Below are 24,332 nucleotides of genomic sequence, written 5' to 3' on the forward strand. Positions count from 1 at the left end.
AGAGCAAATTTGTTTCTCACAGTTCTGGATGCTGGGAAGTCTAAGGTCGAGAACAGTCAGATTTGGTGTCTAGTGAGGACCTGCTTCCTTTTTTTATAGATATCCTTTTCTCTCTGTTTCTTCACACGGGGAGGAAATTCTCTGGGACATGCCTTATAATGGCAATAATTTAATTCATGGGGGCTTCATCATCATGACTTAAACACCCTCCAAATGCCTGGGGTCTAAATACTATTATATTGAAGGTTAGGATTTAGCAAACCTTAGTAAGTGGTGTATCTTAACTTTGAAGATACATTTGACCCCACTCTTTCTCTCACGCTTCAGATTAAATCCATTAGCAAATACTCCTCCTTAGTACTATTAAGATTTCTGTTTGGATTCTTAAATAGCTTTCTCAATTATTTGCCCATGTAGGTATTTTACGGTGCTCCTGTAAAACCCATATTAATTATATTACTTTTTTTGCTTAGAACTTTAGAATGATACAAAATTCTCTCATGATCTGATTTCCCAATATAATCTCTTTGATCATATCCTTCCAGTTCCCCCCATCCCTCTGCTCCCTGAAATTATCTGCTCACTCTACTGCAGCCACAGTGAGTGAACTTCTAGCTATTCACTGAATTCATTGAGGACACTCTAATGTAAGGACATTTACATTTGCCATTTCCTCTTTCAAAATCTCTTTTCCATCAAATGTCTATGGCTTATCCAATCATTTTAACCAACTTAAATGTCCTCTTCTCTGAAAGGGCTTTCTTAACCACCTTATATAAAATTGCTGCTCCTGAGAAGTTCAGCCTCTGTTTATTTTTAGCACTACAACCTCCATTGACATATAGTTTGCATGTTTTTAAAATTATTTCTTTCTGAAGTAGAGACTATAATATCAACTCTACATCTGATTCCTAGACCAGAAACCAGAATTTTATGGGTTCCAAAGAGTTATTTGTTGAATAAATACTAAATAGCAAATCCATTTATTATATATAGTATTTACAGACAAATAGTATATAATATTAGAATACAGTGATGATATTTTTCCTATCATTATTAATATTGCACCTATCTGGAACATGAAGCTGAGTTTTACTTATTTTTGAAGAATGAAATCCTACCATTTGCAGCAACTTTGTGGAATTAAAGAATGTTATGTTAAGTGAAATAAACTCACTAGTTTCCTAATAAATATATCACATGCAATTGTGTTTAATACGTATACAGATATTCTGAAAGAAATAATCACCCACTATACCATTGCCACCCCATCCTTTCACTTAATAGGTTTCCCAAAGATGTTACATATAGCAGAAGACTTTTGTTTCCACCCTAAGTGCTTTTCAGCTATTTTATTTTCAATTAGGTATGAGATAAAATGATTTAGCAGCAATAAAAGTCATCTTTCCTAAAGAATGCCTCTTTTCTTCCCTGTTTAACATTCTGCCTCAAAATAGAGTACGCTTCTCTTTCCCATTAAAGCAATGTTGGCACCAAACACTCTGTGAAAATGTGTTTTATCGGCTTCCTTTGAAATGCCATTTGGGCTTATGATTTACAAATACAAGCAAATAATGTTCAAAAATATGAATTGTTTTGTGATTATTTTATATAATCAAGTATCTTCCAGATATACAAGTTCAGACAATAAAATTTGTGAACTTACCCCCAAAAGTGGTACGTACCTCATTGCTAAATGTCACTAGGTCACCTTTGAAGTATCCCCCTTGGGAAGACACACATGTACACCAGTGCCTAGGCCACCCTTCAAAGCACATTTTTTAGGGCGAGTTTACAAAGTTATTGTCAGACCTTTTAATGGCCATTCCAAAAAAAGAGTTCCAAAATTGCATAGCTTCCTAAGGGGAGTACTACAAATGTAACCATGGTAATGTCCAGCAATGGGGTATGTGGGTATTCAGCAATGAGGTATGTAGCACTTATTCTAGGATGAGTTTGTGAACTTACTTATCTAACATCAAAAACCAGTGATTGTCAAACTTGGCTTTCTTGTCTAATTGTATCAGAGTCATCCAAAATTCTTACCATAAATACAGAGAAATTGGTACAAACCAATTTAAAACCCAGACTTACAAAATCAAAATTTCCAAGATTAGAAAACCAGGAATATGCATCAAAAATGTCTCCTTTATGTGATTCTGGTGTGATATGTGACCAAATTTAGAACATATAGGGAAATTATCTTCTTCGTGTCAAGCATGGGAAATACAGCAATAAAAATGATTATAAAAAGAGTTCTAAAGGTTGACTGAAAAAAATGGTAGAATGTGCTAAGATCTTTTCTAATAAAAGAAAACAGATACATTCAATTGGGCAAATGCTAAAACATCTAACCATCCTGTAGGTGCTGAGCTTCAATTACACAGTCAGAAGATATAAAAATAAAGTCCTTTCAATTCTGGTATTCAGTGACTCACTGTCATATGTCATCTCTCCTAAACCTATATATTAGAGTTCAGTTTGGCTGAGCTTCCTTTATTATTGTATTCATGATGTATTTTAAAGTCTGCTTTTTCAAATATAATCTTTCTGCCTATGAAGTTAATTTTAACTTTCTTAGCCTGCTAAAGCTATCTTATTGCTAAGGACCCATCTCTTATAATACATCTTAACTATTCAAGCTTACTTATTTCTCTTTAACTCTATACTGCTTCAATCTTATACTTACCACATTACATTGACATTGCTCTATGATTGCATATTTTTCTCCCTCGAATAGTGAACTAGTTGAGGTATAGATGGTGTTCTTTTCCTGTTCATAATTCTCACTTAAAGTGTGCACATTGTCTCCTGTGTGATAAGCTTCAACAAATGTTTGCCTAAGCTCTGAATGACACAAGATAATAGGGGCAATTAATTTTCTTAGAAAAATACTTACCGATAGACAAATTCACTGAGTAGACCAAAGAGACCTAGGTGAAGGTGGTTTGGGATCCAAGAAAACTTCATTATCACTGTGAACATTGTTGCTAAACACTAATAGATTATCCATCAATCTTCATCATTGTGATTATTTCTTTGGTTAGTGTTACATCACTCATCATTCAAAGCAAAATCATTTTCTGATCAGTGTTGCAGACAAAAAAAAATAATGAAGTCATTCTGGGCTCTATTTTTCTTATCTTCATGTAATTGTTCTTCTGCCACACATTTCATGTTTCAAGTGACAAGATAAACTTTTATCTTGTATTGTTTCTTTTGTCTTCTCGATGTGATTTGGGATTAGTCTCATGGGTAAGATTCGGAAATTGCGATAGTTGAATCAGTAACATAGTGACATACTATCTCTAGAGGCAAGAAGCCGCAACACATGACTAACCACATATGCTGTGTTGATGTTATTAGTTCCTTTTCAGATTATATCTTTAGCTTTTTGAATATACTCCACAAAGCACATTTTATATATAGATAAACCGTGCTAAAATTGTATTGTCTTAACCTTTGTGTAGTAAGGTTAAGTGTCAAAAGTTCAAAATAGAATTCATTTTAAATCTCATAGGCTAAATAAACTTTCCAAACTAGCATTGATCATATAATTAATGTTTCAGAAATCTTTAATGACTCCCTATTATTTGAATGACTGTGTTTGACATTCATGGCTATGCAAACAATCTGTCCTGGAAAAAAAATGTATTTCTTGTTTACAGAATGCTTTGATCCATTGAGATTGGTCTTTGGGGCTCATTCTATACTCATTATAATTATCCATATTCTGCCTCCAAACCTTGGGATCTTTCGCTTGTATGACATGTTTTCCCCATGTTCTTCACTGATATCCTGTTTCCCCAAAAATAAGACATCCTCCGAAAGTAAGACCTATTTATAGGAAAGATAAGACGTCCCCTGAAAATAAGACCTAGCGCATCTTTGGGAGCACACCTTAAAATAAGACACTGTCTTATTTTTGGGAAAACAGGGTACAAATAAAAAAAAATTACCATCCACTCAGATTTAATTTCTCCCATTTCCAAAATAGTACTACTTTAACATGTCAGGATAAAAAAAGGAGAGTTATTATAAAAGATAATACAATGTTTAGTAGATTTTAAGCATTGCTAAATTCTATGCAGAATCACAATAAATACTTTAAAATTATACTGTATATAAAATCAGTATTTTAAAATGTGTCTTTTTAAAGGGTTTTAAATTACATGTTATGAAACAAATGTCTGTTGTTTGCAGAATATTTAGAAATCTCAAAAATCAGAGGGTAAAAATACCATCTTCTTTTTTTTGCTCTGGGGTAATCACTGCTACGACACGTTCCTTCCAACCTTATTGCACACAATATATTACATATGCTGTTCATTACTACATTATGAAGAATCTGATTATATGTCTTATGCAAATTTCATAAGGTAAAAGAGAGACAGAGAAATAAATTTGCATAATGCCTGTTTTTCCAGTTCTCATTTTAGAAATAAACATATGTGCCTGAGTGAATATAGATGAGAGATTTAGTTCTGCATTTCTTTTATATGGTCTCACGTCCTATGTGCTCATCACTAAATATATTTTTAGTGTTAAACTACATCATTTATTTTGAAATTTTCTGAAAGAAAAGTTAATCTATATTTGGTGTTCATACAAATAAATGATTTGTTCTCATAGTAGAGGAACAACAAACTGTTAATCACATGAAAGTATATGTATAAATATGGTATTTTATAAGCCATTTAAATTTTTTCTCAAGGAAATATTTGACTATGTATTATTTCAATTTTATCTAGGGATTTTAGAATTTAAACCTGTAAAATGTATTTCTTCTAATTTTTGGAAATATTACTTTATATGTGTAAAAATTTTACTAAGTCATGGTAGAGACTTGAAAAAGACATTATCTTTTAAAGACAACAAATGTCTACAATAAACTGACATACAATATGAAATTGTTAGGACATTTCTTTCCACTATCTGTTGTACATATTGCATGTGTAATCATTTTTTAAAATTCAGAAATTAAATTTTGAGTATGTATTAAATACTAGGCTTTCTGTTAGCTACTGAATTTAAAGAGTAAACATATGGACGTGCTCTCAGACATCACAAAATTAACATTAGGACACTGATATGTATTTTTAAAAATGATAATTGTGAGAAATTTTAAAGATTTCTATACTGTTGATATTACAGTGACAGAGACTTTATGATGTTAATATTGCTAATGATACAAATTTAAAAATTAATACATTAAATTAACTTTAAAAGTTGTATAAATAACAAAGTTCTTTTTCAGTTCAAATAGATTACTATATCATTTTCTCCGCAATTTAGCTTTTGTGGAGTTACAAAAACAATTACTATTCCACCTCTATAAAGGTAGAACAGCAACAATAAACCTAATATTTAAGTGCCTATCAACAATGCCAAGATATTATTTCAGAATACTGGGATTAAGCATATGACAGCATTACTTAGTAAGAAAAGGCCCAAAAGAGAGAACATGCTTTTTTTAAAAGAAAGAAAAGAAAGAAAAAAGAAAAGAAATTCAAATTAATATGAAGGTACAAATATTTAGGTTATTTTGTTTTCACTTCTAAGGTAAAGTTCAAACTGTAGTTGAGCCCCTCACCCAGGATGCGTGTTGAATACCCCCACATTATGCACATTAGGTGAGATCCCATTAACAGCCCTCTCTCCTGCTGTCAATCACCCTCCCTCCTTCCCCCACACCTCTCTCTCCTTTCTCCTCCCTCTTGCTAGACTATATTTGTGGTTTATCATTCGTGTTGGGCATGGAGTTGTTTATATATTGGTTTCATAATAGTATTGAGTACATTGGATATTTTAAGAACATGATTTTTATTTTGTCAATTCAGTATAATTTATAATAACCTAAAAGTTTCCAAGTTGGATGACTTATTATATGAGGAGAAAATAAAGTTATTTTATTTTTAATTTTTTAAGTTATCTCAGAATAAAAAGTGTCTAAAGAACTTTATACCATAAGATTATATTAATGAGACAGTACTTTTTGGTGAAATACCTTTTAACTCTCTTACTAATACCATATAAGTGGTATTTATTTCCTTTAGAAATAGTACATCAATAAAAACAAATATGTGGGTAACTAATTTTGTAAATAATTTGTTAGGCCACAGATAAATTATGTATAGCTTCTTAGCCTTTGGTGGGCAACAATAATATTCTTTATTAAGCCCTGGGAAGATTTAGTCACAAATTAAGTCAAGGAAACTGAAAAGTAATTGTCACTGGGTATTGACAACAAGGATGAGATGAAAAGCATTGTCAACAAACAATGAAAGAAATACATTGGCAATAAAACCTGAAAAATATAATGGCTCACACATATAAGAATAAATAATGCTTCCTCTTTTTAGTTACATACATGCTATTTTAGAATTTGAAATAGAAGAAAAAAATCCTATAGATAATGATGCACTCAATCAGGAATTAAAAATTAAAGGACATTTGGAATGTTGTAAATTAAGAACAAGAACTTATTGCTCAAAGAGGAGGGAGAATTCATCGTTCTCGACATCTATTGAATGCCCTAGAAAAGACAGGACCATAACCTGGGTAACTGGAAAGTTTAATTCTATTTACAAGTTTTATTTTCTCCATTGAGCTCAAGGGTTACCTCCCAGGAATACTCCGAGGTTGTATATCCCTACCGCTGTAGCATATATGGAAAACATTGTGTTAGAATATTGCAGTCATCTAGAAGTATAATTTAAATAATTTAGTGCCATTTTATTTGACTTTGCTTATTTGAAAATGTAAATAAATTTTTCATATTAGAAAACATCCTTTGCAAAACACAGATAAACATAATAAATTCCCAGAGAAGTGTTTTCTTTAGTGAAAAAGAAACACTGATGGTAAGTTCAAAGACATATAAATTGTTTTACATTAATACATGGTAACATTTTTGTTATTTAAAAGTCAAACACTTTGTTACGATCGTTAAATGATTAATGATATTTTGTTCTTTTTTTCTCCCTTTGTAAATCATATTTGAGTATTAAAAATACCAAACTTTATAAACCTATATAAAAGTGCTCAAATATATTGGAAAATTGTCATTAAGGAATGAATGAAGAAATGTTTAGCTGCATAAAGCAGTACAGGCAAAATTAGGGAATTTACTGAGAGTGCTTAAAATACGTATTCAACTGCAGTCTAATGCTTGCCATAAATAATGTCTCTTCTCATTAAAACACAACTGGTTCATGGAATAAAAAGCCTGTTATATTATGGAATAATCAACATCATTTTTCAACTTTCCTACTTACTTATGCCTAGAGATTTTCTTGGTTGTCCTTTTACATCATTATGGCCTAGACAATTTCTTTTGTATGTTTCCCTTCCCACCCCAAGTTTTTTCCCTTAGGAAGTAGAGGTGGTTCCGCCTCGTGTATTGTCAATGTGGAGCGATGCAATGCAGTGCTAGTTACATGTAGAAAACTTTTTGTGTCCCAAGAGCATTAGAATTACAAAATATTGTGATTTGAATATATTTTTCCATGATGTGAAATCACAATTGGGATTTTTAAAACTGGTTGATGAAGACCCCTTGTCTTCTCCCTCACACAAAACCTGTTGTGGAATAGCTAAATTTCAATGAGTTTGAAAGGAAAACAAAGCACAAAGCAGAGCAACATTCCTGACCTTGATGTATGGACAAGAACGTGTATGATATACTGCTCAAATTCCACTGTGGCAAGCTGTAAGAGGTAGTGTTGTGCAAATGGCTGAAAGGCATGTCAGACCATGTTCTTTGTCCTTTTCCAGTTATAAAACCTGTGTGGCTGTCATGTACTCATTTGCAATCATGTGGCTACTAGTGCATGGGCAAGAGATGCCTAAGGATTTGCCTCAATAGTACAGAGACAGAGATTATATATTTCTGCTCTGGCTTATTATAGGGCATGTAGCTGGTTAAGAAACGTAGTCCACAAAACATGGATTTTGGTTCTCTGAAGACAATCTTTTTTTCTTTTTTTTTCTATTAGAGACAAGAGTCTCACTTTATCATCCTTAATAGAGTGTGTGGCACCACAGCGCACAGCAACCTCTAACTCCTGGGCTTAGGTGATTCTCCCTGCTCAGCCTCCCAGGTAGCCAGAACTACAGGCACCCCCCACAACACTCAGCTATTATCTTTTGTTGTTGTTGCAGTTTGGCCGGGGCCGGGTTCGAACCCATCACCCTTGGTATGGGTCAATGCACTACCTACCCACTGAGCCAATGAGCAAAGAGTCCTCAAATGCAGCAGAAGTCTTCAAATTAGTGTAACAGAAAATCATACCTCTTTTGTATATTTACTTTAGAAAATTTCTTCCATGAAATTATAGCAAAAAATGTACAGAGCACAGTATTAGGGTGACTTTTAAATGGCAATTGAAGCTTACCTGTATAAACCCACAATGGCAGTGTGGCATCTACATCAACTGTTACAAAGTCTTCACAGCAGCGTTGAGTTCACCATCTGCCTCCTGATTTTAGTTAGATTTTTGTATATGATTTTATGGTATGTTTAGAACATAATGTTAAACATGATTTCCTAACAATTCTTTTAAAAATCTTTTCCAGATTAGAAATACAAATCTACCAAAGTTAAATAACCAGATATGTGTATCTTCTGACAATGTATCTGTAACCAAAGGAAATCCAGTTGATGAATTTGATACAATTTGATACTGGTACAATATCCTTCAATTCTACTGAAACTGAAAAGATACGAAAGTAGAAACAATAACAGTAGATTGGATTTATGAGAGAGATAAATTTATGAGAGAGGATACCTGAGAAAAATATCCTCTAATCTGGAAAGACAAAAGGCATCACACAGAAACTCAAGGACACTCATGCAAGCTCCTCCCCATAGTAACTCAGCTAAGAATTTGTAAAATCTTAGTTTCCTGGAACCTTGAAACTAACACTTGCTTCCACTTCTGTAAACACTGCACATGTTTGGAAACTTGGGACAATATAATAATTCCTTTATCTGCTTTTGTGTAAACTCTATGAAAAGACAGGGATGAAGCAGGCTGAGGAGCTGGGCCATTTTGGACTCAGTCTGCTGGGGCTCCGCCAGCTGAAATAAAGCCCTTCCTCTTTCAAACACAGGTGTTTGGGTGAATCTTTCTCTCCATCAGACTTCGTTTTGCTGCACATATACAAAACACAAAAATATTGTGGTTTTGTTCCATCCCTTATAATTACTAGAATCAGTATTCCATTCATCATTTTCATCTTGTGAAACTAAAACTATGTAACCTTGGAGATAAGTAGCAGGTGACTAGTAGCTAAAATCATCAGTTGAGTTGAACTGAATTTATGAAATGTTTAAATTCCCCTTAGATATCAACATTAGTTATTCTGTCAAGAGGGACAAAAAGCTGACATCTATTGTGTATGGATGTTTTTTGAAAAAAATATATACATTTTTATATCTGTTCATGAAACTCACTGTGAAGAAAGAGGAAGTAATAATATACCCAGAAATAGATCATTAGAAGTATTGAATATCTCTGCTTGTTCTATTTTTTTTTAATGCTATAGAAAAGAACTGAAATGATTTTTTGCATGATGGTAAGGGAGCAGCGTGCCTACATTTTGTTATTATTTGATGAGGGTATTTTAATTTTTTAATTTTTTTTACTTTAATTTTGTTTTTATTAAATCATAAACACATAGATCATGTTAATGCATTTATTGGGTACAATGTGCTGATTTCATATAGAATTAGTAATGCTTACATCACACTGGTTAACATATTTCTCATCTCTTTTACTTAGTTATTGTGTTAAGACATTTATACTCTATACTAATAGATCCGACAAATGGTGCATAATGCAAAGATAGAGGTTTAATCCCAGGGCTCCTAATGCTGATGCTGGAGTTGTATAAACATGGTCTGCAGCCTATTTTCTTACCCTTGCTCCAGCAAGTATGTGAATTCACCTGCAGTCAGTCACAGCTAAAGGACATGTCATAACTGGTATCTTCCTTGCTTACATACAGACCAAGCAGAAAAATAAGACTTGCAAAGTCAAAGCCCATTACTTGTGAATCAGTTCTCTGGGAATTTCATTTACCTTCTACGACTCTGAATCCCTGACCTATATTCCCTGTAAGATTATTTTCTGCCAGGCTCCTAATGTTTATTTTTATTCTCAAAATGCCCCTGCACCACGAATATCAGGATCTCTTTACTCATTCAGTACATTTTATTAAATGTGTATTGTGTGCTATGCATTGTGACAGGAACTGAGAATGAACAATGAAGATAAAGTTTTACTCCTAGAGAAATTCCAACCAAGTGACAAGCGATGGAAAAAAGAAAAGAAAAGAAAACATATTTATGTTAGGTCAGATGGGTACTAAGTTCTGTAAAATACAATAAATTAATAAAGAAGGAGAGGTGGTGGAGGCTGCACTTTTACAGCATGTGGTGATAAGGCCTGTGCATCTCATGTGGAAACATTTGAGCAAAGACTGGAGGGAAGTTAAGAGAGTAACTATGGCATTTATAGAAGCTTGTTTCAGGCAGAGAAAAAAAAATAAAGGAACTGCAGGAGTGCATTGGTAGGTTAAAACAGCAGTCAGGAAGTAAGGAGTTCAGTGAGATGGTCTTTAACAGGAAGAAGATTCATAAAAAGGCTGGGTAAGAATATAATCCCATTCACAGTCCCCTGGATACCTCTTCAGGGATTCCTGTTATGGCTGTCTTCTCATCTTTTAGACTTCTAAACTATGCCTCTTCCTTTCAATAACTTCGGTTCCTGCACCTAAATGCTTATGTTCTTAATTTTTCAATATGCCATACATTTTAGTAGATCAAATGAACATTTTTCCTTTGAGAGTGGTAGGAATTTGAGTATATAGTAAAATAAAGGAAAAGTATAAATATAACTGGTTATTTAATTGTCAATTTCAATAAGTTATAAGAAGGGATTGCCTGTTCAAATGAAATGAGTTAAAAAGAAAATGGACTGAGGCAAGATAGTTTGGAGTGCTTATCATGGGGACACTAACTAGAAGAAACACCAGTCATATCAGTGACCAAGTGAAGTCTCAGAGAATCAAGGGGGAGAAGACCATCTACTCATATGCACATTCTTCATTAGCTGTAGCGATATTTTGCCATCTAGGAAGAAATGCAGAATAACCAGTTAAGAGTAGTCATCAAACTATTTAGCTTTATCAACAAAGTGACTGAGCATGAAGTCTACGGCGTCTGAGTATTGGGTCTACTATAGCAAGGAAGATGCTGAAGTGTTGAGTGAAATGGAAGTAATGAGACAGAATAAAGTCTTAATCCATGCGAAGTCATCCCTGTTGAATCTTGGCAATAGGAAACATGGTATATAATGTCTACAAATTAGCTGGATAAATTTACATAGCAGAAATCAAAATTGTCAAGACTCTACCACAAGCATCAGGATTGTTTTCTTAGAATGAACACTTAATATTAAGCACTTTAATAAGAAATCAGGGCTATTTAATATGTATGAAGGGATTATGACAAAAATAATGAGAAACAAATTAAGGTATTAGAAGCTGAATACAAAACTATGATTACAATGTCTATTAAATAGCCATCATTATAATACAGCTAATATGACATAAAGAAGAATGTCTACAGATGAAGCTAAATGCTGTGAAATATAATAAATTCATAAAGGAGACAATGTTTGGTGGAGGTTGATTTTCTACTTTCTCATTCCACAAATAGATGCACATCTTGAGATTCTGTTATTTAATGGTAAGCACTCAGTAAAATTCAAAGTATATATTTATTAAGCAATACTATTATTGTCTTAGTTCAGGATTGCCTGGAATGACTAGTTTAATTACACATAACTATGGCCAGGTAGTATTACTACCAATGAAGTAGATAAGTTTCTTTAAGGAATATTGTGGTTTTTTTTGTGTGTGTGTGTGTGTGGTTTTTTTGGGCCGGGGCTGGGTTTGAACCCGCCACCTCCTGCATATGGGACCGGCGCCCTACTCCTTGAGCCACAGGCGCCACCCAGGAATATTGTGTTTTAAGAAAGCAGGAAGCCAAGGGTGAAAATATGGGCCATAATACCGTTTAAGGAGCAAATACAGCAGAGCAAAGGTGAATAATAAGGAGGAAGAGAAAATCAGGAGCATTCAGTATTATGGAAGAAAAGAGGATCATACATTAAGTAGAAGACAGTTATAAAACATACATAGGCATTAAGAGTCAAGCAAAAAAGCTTTGAACATTCCTATTCATGGTAGTCATGGGGATCATTTTGTCCTTGAAAGAAAGCTTCTTCAGTAGAGTGATGGAGTTATATTTCTATTTGTAAGAATTGAGTAACAAATGGAATATAAGGAAAAAAGATGATATGTTTAAAACAAAACTATATAGGAAAGACTTTAAGGAAGAAGTGGGTAGTATCTGAAGAGGGAAAAATTGTTTTGTCTATAAACAAAAAGCCAATAAGTAAGTAAAAAATAGATTTACAAATGTGGGGTTTGAAATTCTTTCTGCTTTATTAATTTCCTATATGGAGCAGGATATTGAGGTCATATAGTGAGAGTGAATTGAAGATAGAACTAGAGGATTAGAGGCTGGAGGCGTAGAGGTGTTTCAAAATTATAATCTTGTAACTTGAGAGCATGATGACTAGAAACGGAGAACTATAGCACAGCACCGAGAGCCCAGTATGAATCCGCCCAGTACGAGACACGGATATTCTCTGGAAATGACGAGCATCTTGGGTAAGTTTGAAAGGCCTATACATTATTGCCTAGAACATAGGGACTATAAGGGTCATTTGTATTGCTTATAACATAAGGCATAAAGATAGCACTTAGGGCCGTTTAATCCCTTATCATTGTCCCTAATGCAATTTTGCACTTGAATGATCTTGAGAGAATAGCTGTTCTTTCCACTAGAGTATGATGCTTTCCTAATGAACACCTGTGCATGATATAATAAATGATTCATTGAATTGCTCACACTAGAAATCAAATTCTGATCCAGGGGAACTATTTCACAATCAACCAACCTCTACTAAAATATGCATTGTTGCCTGTCCTGTGGAACCGGAAAAAAAAATAGAAACAGAAACTTTATAGTGAATGAATGAGAACTAGAAATGATAATATATGTGCTATTCTAATTCTTGTCCCTTTTCTGTTTGTTATGGTGATCTGAGCAAAAGTTGGTACATAATTAAGCATGAATATATATAATACAGAAATAAAGAAAATAAGGATGCTAAAATGGCATCAAGGTGGCTTTAAAATTTATTACAGGTCTTCTCCTTAAGAAAATTTTTCTTAATTTTTAATCGCTGAAGGAAAAACTTAAAAGCATGTCTTAAAAATGCAGAGGGTTTGATTAGTTGGGGGATGAGAAATAGGAATCTGTATTTTGAGTAATCTTATTAACTGAGCAGTATAGAAATTAGAATTTGAGAAACAGAGCATCACAGATGTATTTAAGATATTTTATGATATATGTATGTTATAGTTTATTATTTTATTCTCCTTTATAAATTATATAAATAGTATTTCTGCAATATAATAAGCCAGAAAATGCAAGAAAATTGGTATTCTTTTTCATCCTACACCAAACTTTTTTTCAAGAAATTTAAAGGATGAAGAATGTTAACAATATAATACATACTTTTTCATATTTGCTTATCAATGCATACACACACACACCCCTGTTTTATTTTACAAAAATATACTCCTACATGGTTTCCAACACAATGAAACACAAATTAATGGCAATTTATGTAGATAGGGACATGCCAAATACAGCTGTATGACTCATATAAATTGCACACTATTTTAATTGCCACCCTGCATAACAAGAAATAGGTGGAAACTAGCAACATCATTATAAAATTACACTTGGATTTCTTTCATATTGCAATCAGTGTAATAAAATATTATATTTTAATTAAAAAGCACTAAAGCATTCATTTATTGTCATATCAAACATTTATTTTAATACATAAATGTCACATTTTAAATCTAATAAGTGATTTAGTTCTACAGCATTTATTTGACAAATAGACATGATTGTAAGAGTCTCTTCTTTGTTTTAGAATTTTGAATTAATCTCATTATTATAAAACATGTAATGAGATGTTTTGACATTATGATACATATTTTGAAGTAAATATCAAAACTTAAATGAATATCATAGATAGATTTGTAAATATAAGTCTGCACATGATTTTCTCACACATTCTCCCTAAGAAACACTTGGTAGGGCGGCACCTGTGGCTCAGTCGATAGGGTGCCGGCCCCATATACCGAGGGTGGCGGGTTCAAACCCAGCCCTGGCCGAACTGCAAAAACAAAAACAAAAACAAAATAGCCGGGTGTTGTGGCGGGCACCTGTAGTCCCAGCTACTTGGGAGGCTGAGGCAAGAGAATCGCTCAAGCCCAAGAGTTGGAGGTTGCTGTGAGCTATGTGATGCCATGGCACTCTACCTAGGGCCATAAAGTGAAACTCTGTCTCTACAAAAAAAAAAAAAAAGAAAGAAACACTTGGTAGAATTGGTAGAATGCAAGTCATTTATTCTTATACTACTTCACAAATAATTTTTAAAAATAGTAACAGTAAAATGTAAACATAAATATTATTGAGAACTTTATAATAATTAAAGTAATTGTCCCTATATTCTATTTCTTCAAATGTATATATAAAGAAGAAAACTGAACACTATTAAAGTACAAATATTTAAAATGGTAGTAACTGGGCTGGGCATGGTGGCTCATGCCTGTAATCCTAGCACTCTGGGAGGCACAAGTGGGTGGATTGCCTGAGCTCGCAGATTGAATAATTGCCTAAGCCAGAGTGAGACCTTGTATCTAAAAAATAGCCAGGCGTTGTGGTGAGCACCTGTACTCCCATCTACTTGGGAGGCTGAGGCAAGAGAATCGCTTGAGTCCAAGAGTTGGAGGTTGCTGTGAGTTATGATGCCATAGCACTGTAATGAGGGTGACAAAGTGAGACTCTGTCTCAAGAATAAATAAATAAACAGTAGTAATTTTCACATTTTAGAGAATTTAAAAACTATATCGATGGGATTATCAATGAAAGGTACTCTCCCTTGATCTTAATTGTATTGATATATTAAATGCAAACCATCTTAGTATTTTAAAGAATAATTTACATAGTGAAGATATTGTTTACTTAAATGTGCCGAAGGCAGCAAATTCTTGGGACTAGGATCATTATACATATTATATGCTTTATTTGCCATGATAGTGTAAAATAAGAAATTAAAATATTTGAAACATACTCAAGGTGAGTGAGAAAAGTTTAAAGAGTAAATCATCTGAGTAGAAAAGACAAAATAAGCACCTATGCCACTCCTCATTTGAAGGTCAGGTACTTGATGCTTAGAATTTGGAGCAAACATGAGCAACATCAACATTAATTGAGAGAGTACTAGAAATGTTCTTTCTCAAACCCTACCCGAGAACTATGGAATTAACATCTGCATTTTAAAAAATGTTTTGAGATGATTGCGTGCATATGAAATTTGAAAAGTATTTGTTTGAAATATAACTCAAATTTAATAAATCACAAGTGATCTTCTACACATAGTGACTCAACCTATCATCTTCCTATTTAAGTTGAAGGAAATTTCTTTTTTTCTTCTGTCTTTCTTTATTGAGACAGATTCTCACTTTGTTTCCCTCAGTAGAGTGCTGTTGCGTCATAGCTCACAGCAACCTCAAACTCTTCAGCTCAAGTAGTCCTCTTGCCTCAACCTCCCAAATATCTAGGACTATAGGCACCTGCCACAATGCCCAGCAAGTTTGTCTTTAGTAGAGACAGGAGTTTTGCTTTTGCTCAGGATGGTCTTAAACTCCTGAGCTCAAGCAATCTACTTGCCTCGGCCTCCCAGAGTGCTAGGATTACCTGCATGAGCCACTGCACCCAGCCTTGAACTATTTATTTGTTCATAATCCTTAAATGCCTGTTTCTTTTACTCAGAGGAAAATCTATGCTCCTTACAATGTCCTTCCACTCTGATTATACCTGATGTGAACATATACTTTTTCTACAATTTATGAGGTTGTTTTACGTCTACAGTACTAGTTTCTCTTCTGTTTATTCATCTGCCCCATTCACTTTGTTTCCACAGAAACTTAGTAGCCACCCTTCCCATGGCTCAAGCTCCTATTGCTCCATATACACACTTGGAAAACTTCCTCATCTGTTTCAATCTTCAATCACTTGTTCAAATGTCTTCTTCCTAGAGTCTATCTTGACAATTCTACATATTTTGAAAGGCAAATGCTTATCGGTATCTCCTCTTCTCAGATGACAGCTTCATTAAGTCAAAGACTATGAATTCACCCAAAGTGTCTATTAAATAATGAAAGGTTGACAGAGTGCGTATAACATGTGAAGAATAAATAAATGATATTAAAATGGTCATGAATCAAATGTGACTTTAGATAGAAAAATTCCAGTGACTTGTTGGTTGGAAACTAGAGGTATTCTTGGGCAAAGGAAAGCTCACATTCTTTCAGTAATCTTCATCCCCAGGAGGGCCTGGATGTGGACACAGAGAAGGTGGTTGAGTACACACCTCAGGACATCAAGGCAGTCAAGGGATCAAAGACTGAAGTAGGACTTACATGTAGGTTTTATTTTTATTAAGTCAAAAACACATAGATCATATATACATTGATGCCCTTATGGGGTACAATGTGCTGATTTTATGTACAATTAAAGGAATGCTTACATCAAACTAGTTAATATAGCTTTCACCTCGTTTACTTAATTATTGTGCTAAGACATTCATACTCTATACTTAACAGATGTGACATGTACCCTTGCAATATGAACCATAGAAATGGTCCCACCATTTACCCTCCTTCCATCAAATCTCCTGCCTCCCCTCCCATCACCCTCCTCTTCCCTCCAACATCTTGGGCTCTAGTTGTGATTTGTCTTTCTTGTGAAAGTGTGAGTCATTATAAATTGGTTTCATAATAGTACTGAGTACATTAGATACTTTTTCTTCCATTCTTGAGATACTATATATCTAGTTTTAATTTGCATGAGATAGACCTTCTATTTCTTAAGACAATTGAGGTAGTATTTTTTTACTTTGCAATATAAAAATTCTTAGTTTTAATATGGATATGAGGAAGGAAACACATTCTAGAAAGTTAAAAGGGACATACACGCTGAAGTCTTTTTGTTTGTTTACTTCGTTTTTTGTTTCCTTAAGGTGGATTTAGTTGAAACTATTTAGGCATAACTGAAAATGAGTGACTAGAAAGAGAAAGTTTAAACGTGTGGAAAATTCATGGGGTTTTCAGGTACTGAAGGGAGGTGAAGGTAACAATATCACGTAAGGCTTTAGGTGAAAGTGAGAATAACATTTCCAACAACACCAAAAAGAAAACAAGAAAGTATAAAAATTGAATGGGGATTTACTTGGGTTGATGGTAAAACTAAACCTTAGAATGTATCTCCCAATGACCACATATAATAGATACTGGAAATTATTCAATGTTTTTTAATGAAGGAAATAAACTGAATGGATATAATATTTTATATATCTGAGACTTGTGAAAAATGAGCAGTGAGAATAAAGGTGTTGGTAGTAAAATGAGTTTGGATGTGGTGGTAATTGTTCTGTCATGAGAAAAAAAGAATCAAAACAAGAGGGAAAAATAGAAGGAATTGAAATGAAGGAGCTGATAAGGAACTCACTTTGATATAAGTCACTCATATTTATTTTTGCTTCATTTCTATTATAAATATTTCAAGCTAATTGAACAGAAATCATGATTACTTATTGAGTTGCATACAGTGCTAAACACATTTTCTATGCTCAGTAAATGTCGAACCATAGTACCAATTAAGCAAACCTTGAAATAAGAAAGAAAACTCCATCTAGGAGAAAAATCTAAGCATTGTAGTGCCATTAACTCCTCCTTTTAAATAATTATGCCAGGTTTCCCACTTTTCCTGTTAGGAAGCAGCATCTCCATTCCTCATGAATATAGTCAATGTCAGTTAAGTCATTTTTCTAAGAACCATGGTGATAAAAATAGATCTCCAAAAATAAATCTAGAAATTAAACTTATGTAATACCTCTGATAGTATTATGAACTAGTAAATAATACATTTGTAAGTGTGGACAGATGTTGAATCACACGAGCACATAGAGTAAAGACTTTGCCTAGAGTGCTTAAAAATGGGTTTTTGAAACAAGCACAATTTAAGCTAGCTAGAGCTTGAAGAGTACAGTAGGAAAAATGTAGAAAGGAAACAATTTTACATTTAAGGGTAATGGTGTGATGAAAAAATAGTGAAATATGCAATCAAAATTTTTATGTCTACAGTTGCATAGTTTCACCAAGTATGTTTTCTGTGTAGGAAAAAAATGGGAATCTGGTGTTTCTTAGTGCCCTGAATTCAAGGATGAGGTATTTAGCATTTTTCTTGGCCCTAGGGATTCATTAAAGGTTTTGACAGGAAAAGCTATAAAGAAAGTGTGATTTTAGGAGGATTAAAAAAAAAAAAGAGTTTGGTTGTTAGGGTCAGCGTGTATGATACAGAAGTTCATTTGATGCAGGGAAACCTAAGCTTTAGAAATAGTCTGGACGTGAAGAAACAGGCATGACAGAAACTGCTGACGTGGCGAGGATTGAAGTGAACAAACATAGGGTATATAGGGAATGAGAAGTTAGCAGGTGTTTGCTTAGATGAGGTGTGTGGAGTTGGGACAGGAAAATGCAGATGGCCTTCCCAACAGTGGTGCTCCTCAGAGAACATTTTTAACATAGGCAATCAGCAATTAACTTTATATTTCTAAGCTTTTTTAACATATTAAAAATTAATAACTGTTGACAATTGCATCCCGTATTCAAAGCAAAGTGTCCGAAAAATATTTGTTCTAAGACTTGAGGAAAAAAAAAGTGGAAGATCACAACTTTCAATCCCCTTCCCAGATCCATTATTTTGAAACTCAGATCAACATTACATTTTGGTAGATTTATTCACGTAAAATTTTAAATCAAATTCCACAGAGACAACACAGTATGGGAATAAACCAAATCATTTCTGCAACTTAGAATGAACAATAACACCACACTGAAACTTTTAAAGTCATTTTCTATATTTAATATAATCTGTTTAGATGGAACACTGTAAGGTGTTTTTAAATGAGAGAAGGGAAATTTATATCAGATCATTTCAGGAAAGGTTAATCAATTTGATGACTAAACTCTGGAGAGAATAGAACTAGGTAGTAGGTATAATATAAAACACGTGGTTTCAATCAAAATCATTACATTGTGAAAATAGATGTAATGTTTGCTTTATTATTATAGCGAAAAATAAAGGAAAGTTCCTCTTTTTATTGGGACGGAGTGATATTAAATATTTATATATAGCCCTTGTAGACACAGCCTGGAGCAATATTTTGCTGCTGAATTATAATTTAATTAGACTTGAGGCAATACAATTTATAATAAATTGAACAAAATAATGCAATGTCATTTGATCTCTGCGGTCACCATCTACTAAGCATGAAAGATTTCAAAAACCATTATAAGTGTTTTCTTTTAAATTTTACTTAAAACAACTGTATCCTAAAGGAAACCTATGTGGAGTCTATGGACTAATGAGAAAACAATTTTGTCATTAATAAAACTTCATTAAACAAAATATGATACTAAGCACAATATATTTCTGCCTTCAAGAAGGTCAGCATTTAAACAAATGAGATGTACATTTTATATTTGCATTAATTTTTATATTATTCCAATTTTATTATCTAAATCAATACTACTAAAAGCTTTATAAAGGGCAATATATTTATTGTATTATTGTTTATCTATTTATTTATTTTTTAGAGACAGTCTCACTCTGTCATCTAGGCTGGAGTACCGTCACAGGGTAATTGTTCACTCTAACCTTGAACTCCTGGGCACAAGTGATCCTCTAGCCTCAGCCTCCTGAGTAGCTAGGACTACAGGCACACATCCCCATACTCAGCTACTTTTTAAAAAGTTTGTGTAGAGAAGGTGGCAAGCAATTTTGCCAAATCTGGTTCTGAATTTCTGGCATCTAATAACTCTCTTGCATGGGCCTCCCAAAGAGCTGGGATTACATGAGTGAGCCAGTGCATCCAGCCTGTATCTGTTTTTTTTTTTTTTTTCTTCATTTATTGTTGGGGATTCAGTGAAGGTACAGAGAACCAGATTAGATGATTGCATTTGTTGGGTAAAGACACTCTTATAACTATGTCCCACTTCCAAGAGATGTTTTTTTTTTTTTTCTTGTTGGTTTTTAGTGCAATAATATTAGTATTAAAACATATTCACGTAAAGTCATAGAAGCACAGAGTTAAGATTGAATTTTCCATCTCACCAGCTGCCTGACTTTGGAAAAACTACTTACAATATCCAAAAGTGTTTCCTCATTTATGGAAAAGAAAGTAATTCTAATATTTCTCATAGGGCTAAAGCTACTACAAGAAAATAATTATATAAAAGTATTTGGAGCACTTTCCCTTCCACATGATATGATATTGTTTTTGATTTATGGAACACTCAGTCTTAGCCATGGGGAAAATTAGCATAGTCAAGGTGGGTATTTTCTCAGCATGAGATACCTGTTTTGCATATCTTTCTGTTTCATCTTTATACAAGAGGACCCTGTAGAGTTGTTTTAATTTCTTATAAGAAGATGAAAGGCTGAAAAGCCTTATTATAATTCAGCCTTGAAACTGTTACATGTTATTTTAAAACCAATCATCTCCACAATTACCTCTCATTTTTAGCAACTTGTACTGTTAATTATGACGTAGATATGGAAACTATATCCTTGTAATTGTTAAAGTTATTAAATTATTTAATATACGTAATCCTTTTAAGATAGGCCAGTCATATAAATGCTACAAAAACATTTGCTATATTTAGTATTAGTAGACTACACTCCAAAGTATTCAAGTAATACCTATTATACAAACTATTTCTCTGAAATTAATATAATTTTTAATACTAAAAGTATTGCATCCCCCATATTTGGAAATTGGAAACACACAAATGATAATTGATTCATGAGAAAAGGAATTATAATAGGACAAAAACCCTTATTTAGAACCATTATTTATAAAAAAAGTTTAATGATGCAGCAACCATATTAAATAAAGGAAAACTTGTAGCCTTAAATTCTTATGTTAGAAAAAGAAGATAAAAATGGAAATCATTGACTATCAAATTTAAATACTTATAAAATGAACCATTAAATAAATTCACATAAAAGTAGGGGAAAGACATTAAAAAATTTAATCAAAAAATAATTAAATAATTTAAAAATAATTAAATATAAAACACAGATATAACCTGTTCATCAATGGCAAATATTGTGTCTTTAACAAGAATGATGGAACTATGATTAGATTCATGAAGAAAATATTAATTATTTCATCATATGTACTATTTTTTACAATGTAAAAATTTAGAATCAGAGAAATTAATTTACTACCCAAACTCACCTAAGTAAGTAGTGGCTGAAAGGCATCCCAGTAGAATTTTACAATCTGTTTAAATATGTAATATATAACAAAAGGTGGGACTACACATAGACATATTAACAATGAATTATTTCAAAATTATATGTTTAACTGATGTTTCCCTACAATTAAATGGTTTTATACTAATATATGATACATATCAATACAGGCTAAATTTCATCTAAGTGGCAAAAGTGTACTTTTTTGAAATACTAATTGTAATGTTTCCCCTTGAACAAATCCCTATTAGTCATATTTATACCTTCTCTAACTTTTTCTTTTTTTCTCTAACTTTTAAAAAATTCAATATTGTCAGTCAAAGTTTTCCCTTCTCACCTTAGATCCTTATGTAGCTTCATTTTATGCTTTGTTTAAAAGATGACATGGCCAATAAAAATCAGCAATTTATTGAAAAAACAAGTGATTACTGTTTACACAGTCAGCAGAGTTAATAAAATGCTTTATTGATATTTATACCATCTACATAAGGACGCAAGGGTAAAGATCTTTTCATGAAGGCTGCCACAACAGAACAATTGATATCACTTGGGAAAGTACAAACACATTCATTCACCTTCTAAACTAGCCTTATGACTTTTATGTCGTGTGATTAATTGGAATAAAATGATCATCAGAAAAATAAACAATCATTTACACAGGCAAGTATTTATTTAGAATAAAGTTATGCTTTGATTGTACATTTCGTGTAAACTTTTATTTGTTCATTCCTGGATGATTTACTGAGCCTGAAAAAACGGCATTGACCTTGTCAACATGAAACTTGTAGAGAGGTCCTGGAAGGGACATACACGGAATCCACTAAAATGTATTATAAAAAAGGAAATGAAAGGCACGTGCACATGAGCACTTTCATGTATACATTACACAGTGAAGCAGAAGGTGAGCACATTTTGATTCTGGCTGTGAAAATCAAATGCTGCATTTAATAGGCTTATGCAAAGTTAAGCAGTTGAGTAACAAATAAGGAGGGAGAGTATTTCATTGTAAATGAAATATGCTTCTGAATTTTATTTTACTTGTCCTTTGAAATCTTATACTCTTAGACATTTATATTTATACTTTGTAATGAAAGGGGTGAGTTTCATACAAGCCTTTAAAAATATACCTGAAATGCTTTTGCCTGAGTGTCCATAAAGACAAAGGACTGTTATTATTAATATGTCTTCCCTTTCTACAATGGATCTGGGAGCACAGCTCCATTTAAAAAAGTTGTATGTTGCCGGGAGCCAAAACATATCACAAAAATGCCCCTTGCTATCTTGATTTTACGAGCAAACTATCTCAGGAATTCAACCGTAAGTAGCAACGGTACTTTCCCCTTGCGTATCTCCTCAAAAATGCACCCCCCGCCTCAGGGTCCTTCTCCTAGTAATTTTCCAGAAACTAGCCCCCTCCCCGCCCTGTTAGGAATAGCCCTTAGTTACTTCCTCGTTTGTGTGCTTATAAGTCCAGCTGAAAAATAAACTCTTCGGAGCTTGATCAGACTCTTGACTTGCTCTCATTCTTTCGTGTCTCTTGTCCCCTCATTCGACTGACCCCTTTGTTTCCCAGGTCCCCATTGAATTCCCCGCAGGCCGGGGCAGTATGTGTTTTATCATAAACATCTATGAAATGTTTGGGTCACATACAAGTAGCTTAAGAATAAGGGACTGTCATTTCATCATGCTCAATTATTACATTTTTGACTTATTTTTTTCATACTTTTTCACTAAATATTTGAGCACAAATGACACAGCCTGTTCGTCTTTTGAGTCAATGTTCCAATAGAAGTCCACATTGCTGATTGATGACTACATAAACCTCTATTTATGTACCATATCGTCTAATCACAATCATGTGCCATATTGTCTATTCAAGTGCCAATTGTATTGTGTAAAGCTACTGATAAGGCTCTTGATACCGTCATCTAAGCTATAATAGTCAAAGAAGCTCTAAGTTACACTGTAATAAGAACAATTTGGGGGTTTGTTGTTTGCCAACATTAAAAAGAAATAAAATTAGTTACTAAACGTCTAATTGAAGTTTGAGGAATCAAGCCATCCTCGTTTAGTCACTGTTATTTATGTTTAATTAGGAAGCTTCAGTAAGATACCCTTCAATTTCCCATGCCCCTCCAAGATACTGGGATTCATTATTGTGTACATTTTACCCTATCATTGGAGCAAATAAACTCATATCTTTTACTTTTGGGGAATAGAATACATTGTGTGAATTTAATCAAACTTTATCCATTTCTACTAAAACTGTAAAATCTGGCCTGGCTGTCGGTTTCCTCTGTAGACATGGACATATTGTCCGATTCCCATTCTTAGGCTTATTAAGACTAATTCTTTATTGCAACTGTGGACTCATGTTTTACATCTTCCTTCCACCTATTTAGCATCTGTTCCACTTTCAGTGTCTAGCCTACACTTAGGTCTATGCATGTGTACACACACACACACGCGCACATATTTTATACATATTTTATACATGTAATATATGTATGTGTCTCTATATGTGTATATATATGATGCTAACTTCAAAAATTATAGTAACCATTATGATAGTTCAACTTAGTCCTTTAGCCTATCAGTTTAAGATATTATAAATACTCTTAATTTCGAGTAATGCTTCCGGACTATTACTTCATTCTATTTTTCTCAATGTTTAATATCCTCCATGTACATCTTTATTAAAAAAACTGATGAAAATTATCGATTGAGTTTGCTAAATAAATCTGTTTCTACGGCATGCCAGTAAGAGCTTTTTTTTTTTTTTTTAGTATGG

The sequence above is a fragment of the Nycticebus coucang genome, chromosome 10 (assembly GCF_027406575.1).
Source record: "Nycticebus coucang isolate mNycCou1 chromosome 10, mNycCou1.pri, whole genome shotgun sequence".
NCBI classification, from domain to species: Eukaryota; Metazoa; Chordata; class Mammalia; order Primates; family Lorisidae; genus Nycticebus; species Nycticebus coucang.